The sequence below is a fragment of the Colius striatus genome, chromosome 1 (genome assembly GCF_028858725.1).
Source record: "Colius striatus isolate bColStr4 chromosome 1, bColStr4.1.hap1, whole genome shotgun sequence".
NCBI lineage: Eukaryota > Metazoa > Chordata > Aves > Coliiformes > Coliidae > Colius > Colius striatus.
Window position 1 is genome coordinate 125061771 of NC_084759.1, and position 4667 is coordinate 125066437.

Below are 4667 nucleotides of genomic sequence, written 5' to 3' on the forward strand. Positions count from 1 at the left end.
GTATCTCTTGAGTTCTTACTGTGGTCAGAGAGCAGGCACAAACCACAGTTCAAAGTGTTTTCATTAACCCATTAGTAAAGATGATCCACACCATATAACAGCAGTTATAATAATCATCTTATTTTCAAAATTCTTAAAATCACTATTTTCAGGAAACCTTGAAAAAATCATCAGAGAAAAATCCACACAAATACCATATGCTTGTAAATTTTTGATATGAGATGCAGAACACTTTGGAATCACAGAGTCATAGAATCATTTCCGTTGGAAAGGGCCTTTAAGATCATCAAGTCCAATCACTAACCTAACACTACCAAGCTCATCCACAAGCCATATCCCTCACCATCTCATCTATGCATCTAATTTTAAATATCTCTTTTAAATCCCTACACCACTTCCCTGGGCAGCCTGTTCCAATGATTAACTCTTGGTAAGAAAGTTTTCTCCAGTCTCCAAACATAACCTCCCCTGGTGCAACTTGAGCCCATTTCATTAAGGGAGAGGAGAGACTGTTTTCCACCTCACTACAGTTCCCCTTCAGGGGCTCTTTAGCTTGCAGAAGAGGGGACTGAGGGGTGATCTCATTATTGTTTACAAATATGTAAAGAGTGGGTGTCAGGGGGATGGGGGCAGGTTCTTCTCAGTGATGCCCAATGATAGGACAAGGGGTAATGGGCACAAGCTGGAACATAAGAGGTTCCAAAGAAATACAAGAAATAAGTTATTCACAGTGAGGATGTTGGGGCACTGATACAGGCTGCCTAGGTGGGTTATTGAGTCTCCCTCTCTGGGGACATTCAAAATTCACCTGGACAAGTTCCGTGTTGACCTACTCTGGCAGGGGAGTTGGACTAGATGATCTTTCAAGGTTCCTTCCAGCCCTTAATATTCTGTGGTTCAGTGGTGCTGTGATTCAGTTGTCCTGATGGTGTTTGGGGCTATGCCAAGTGCCTGCCGAATGTGCCCTGGGCTCTGCCTCCATTGCAGCCCTTGGCGTGGTGCAGCATTCCATCTGGCAGCACCAAAGGATGAGACTGTACTTGCTTGGAAGTAGTGACTGTATGTCTCAGGGTATGGAGCCCTGAGGGGGCCTTTGCTGCACTCCACAGCCATCACATGGCCTGAAGCAAATAATTTTTTGCATCCCTACCTTCCCAGTTATCAGCTCAGATTGTTTCTCAATGATGTCCACTGATAGGACAAGGGGCAATGGGTACAAGCTAGAACACAAGAGGTTCCAAAGAAACATATGGAAAAAATTCTTCACTGTGAGGGTGACAGAGCACTGAAATGGGCTGCCCAGAGGGGTTGTGGGGTTCCTATGTGACCTACTCTAGGAGGTCTAGCTCCTAGGCAGGGGGATTGGACTGGATGATCTTTTAACTACTCTTCCAAACCTTAAGATTCTGTGATCAAAGTAATAGTTTCTACATGAAATAGAACTGTCACAGTGCAATTGGAGACATCCGTCAGTAACTTTTTGCTGTGGTTTTAGGCCTAATCAGGCACAAGGATCATGCAGCTGCTCACTCACTCTTCCCCTACCACTCATGTTGTGATGGGGAAAAGCTGACCAAGTGCCTCATGGAAATCCATAAGAACAGGGACGGCTTGCTCACTAGTTATGATTGCAGGCAAAGCAGACAGGGCTACCAGACTTAGGGCTGAATGCCACATTAATTAAATCCACCACCAACTGAAAGAAGAACAAACAGAAAACAAAACAGTATGGGATGAGGATGAAAAGTATTACCAGCCCTGTAAGACTATCTGCTCCTCCCCATCCCCTCTTCTCGGACTCACACACTTAGTTCTGGTATCTGTACCTCTCCCTTCAGCAGCACAGGGAATTAGGGGGAGGGTGGTGCAGTGAGTCCCTCACCCATGGCCTCTGCTGCTCCTTAACCCTAAGGGATGAGGACTCCTCATGAGATCTCTCCCATAGGATACAGCCCTTAATGAACCTCTTGGCTGTGGGTCTGTCCCGAGGCTACAGCTTTGCCCAGCCTGACCCAGCCTGCTCCATGGCCACCCCCCCTCCCCACCTTGGCCCCTCTGTGTGCAGTCAATCCTCCACTGTGGGGTCGAGCTGCAGGCAGGTTCTGGTCCCACCAATGCCCTCCATGGGGTAGAGAGGGACAGATGCCATCTCATCTCAGGATGCAGAGGGTCCACACCTGTCCTCAGAGTACACATGGCCACCTGGACCTTGTCCCAGTATTTCCACCACCTCCTGCTGCATGTTTCCTTTCTTAAATAGTGGTGGCAGAGGTGCCAGGCTGGCCTGGCTGGGCTAGAGATGGGTTTGACTAAGAGCCAGGGAAAGTTTTGAGAACTCCTTACAGGGGCCACCACTATTACTAAACAATACAAACCCAACAGAACCAGTTACATTAACATTACTGCATGGTGCTTTTGTAATGCCTTTTCATTTAATTACATAAAGCTGGCATTTTTTTGTGCAGTCTACGATACATACATATTTTTGGAAGATTGAAGTTGGAATATGAATCTGTGAAGCAAGAGCTCACCCTATCAAACTGTTGCAGGGGAATATACTATTCACACATTGTAGAAATCAAAGTCCCAATTTAATTTAATATCAGGACAGATATTAAGAAAATAATCCGCCTAGATTCCCAACCATGTTGAATGTATAAGAATGCTTGCAACAACATCTTTCAAACACACATTAATGCACATAATAATCCTACATTTTTTGAAGCATACATCTATTAAAATTTAAGAAATATCTAAAAGATTATTGCCATTAAACATTTTAATGTGTATCACCTGGAAGACATGTCCAACACTATTGTTTTCAATATGCTGATCAGTGCTACATTTGGAAATGCAAATGCAGTATGTAGAGAACTGAGTGTCCCAGAAAAAGGCAGGTCCTCATGCTAATTCATGGACTGTCATCTGTGCCTTAAAGATAAGAAGGGAAACAGCCAATAAGGATGACGTCTCCCCCCACACACACCCACCTCAACCCGTCTTCCTACTTCTGTAGTTTTTCGAAGTTTACAGGAAAACTTTTTGTCTTCACTTTCAGTAGTTGATAAAGGAGTCTTCAAAAAACTTATGTGCTCACAGCCAAAAAACAACTTCATGTATACAGCACCATATTCTTGTATATGTGAATATTTTACATATTGAGCTTACAAGAGCCCCAGAAGTCTACAAGCTGTATATTTAATCAAAACATAAGACTGCACACATGCCATCCCTTTTAAGGTAAACCTTTTTCAAGGCTTAAATGAGTATACAGATATACTATCCTGTGGCACCTAACCCGAAAAAGTCTTCCACATCCAATTTGTAGTGTGGAAAATGTAAAATATGCTTCCCTTGCTTATTGCTTCCAGATGCAAATATACTCTGTCCTTACTCTGACAAATGCAAGAAACTCTGCTTGAAAAGGTATGAACAGTGTCTGAATTACTCAGCGTCAGCTAATGACTGAATCAAACAGATTTTTCTAAAGTGTAGGTCATAATTTTGGATAAAATATGTTTTATACTTGGATATCTCAGGGCAGAAGCCCAGGGACAATATCTACCTGAAATAAATCCACATTCTGACTGAAGAGAGACATGAATTTTAGAGTACAGAAAAGCTTTAACTTTATTTTTTTCCGTAACTGTTCAACTTTCCTACTGAATTATTTAACAAACTCTGTTGCAGCAAAGTGATACTCAGGAGCATATTCTTCCAATAGAAACCAACAGTAGTTTCTGTTAGATTCAGTATATAATGTTATTGTGGTCTGTGATGACTTAGTTGAGAGAGCATCACCTCTATGCCAGATCTTGCAAGACAGCTTTCTCAGCATCACAGAACCAGTGAAACACGTACCAATTCAAAGATCCACGTTCTTCACTGAGAAAGTGATGCACATCTCATTTCCTGAAACATCATACGCGCACTTATAATGAGGTGGTGATCTAACTGCTTTTCAAGATATGTCACAGTATAATCAAAGATGTTAAGAAATTACAGGAATAGGGAAAAAAACCACAACCCAGGTTGAGGCAGGTGGGAACAAGATTTGAACTTTAGGAGAGAGACCAAAGATTTGAGAATCTCTGAATAGATACCTAATGCTCTTCAGACTAGTGAACCCAGACATTATATTCCCCTGAGACTAGGAAGGAGGGGAGGTAACAGTTCTGTTCTGGTATTCTGCTTGTTTCAGTCATTTTGGAAGCTGACACTGAACTTGTCCCCACCATGTCTGACAGCTCCAAGCTGCCACTTGAGATGGTCTCCATCCACTACTCAGGGAAGTAAGTGATCCTGGTTCCCAGTCCTCAAAGCAGAGAAACTTCCCTCCCAAATCTTTCCAATATGCATCCTTAAGGAAGTAAAGACAAACAAGCTAGACATCACCTGAGAAGCAAAGAATTATAAATAGAACCAGTAAGGAATGATTTCTTTTATGCCCCTTAATGCAAAAGAAAAGGAATCAGAAGTAGATTTGTGTTTACTTCTTGAATAGACTTTTGGATGCAGATGAGAGAGAGCAAAAAGAAAGTCAGTACATTGGCACTTTGCAGGAGAAGGAGCACTAGGATCCATAACTCACACTATCTTGCAATAAGCAGAGGCCTCCAGGCCTCAAAGCAGCAGGTTGAAACAAGCTAGTAGCAGTGAGAATATCA

The 4667-nt window shown here is 42.7% G+C and overlaps 1 protein-coding gene across 1 annotated transcript in view; it reads right to left on the reverse strand.

Annotated features, from left to right (window-relative positions):
• LOC104564058 (scavenger receptor cysteine-rich type 1 protein M130) overlaps positions 1-4667 on the reverse strand; it is a 47125-nt gene that overhangs the window by 41089 nt on the left and 1369 nt on the right. The window lies entirely within an intron of this gene.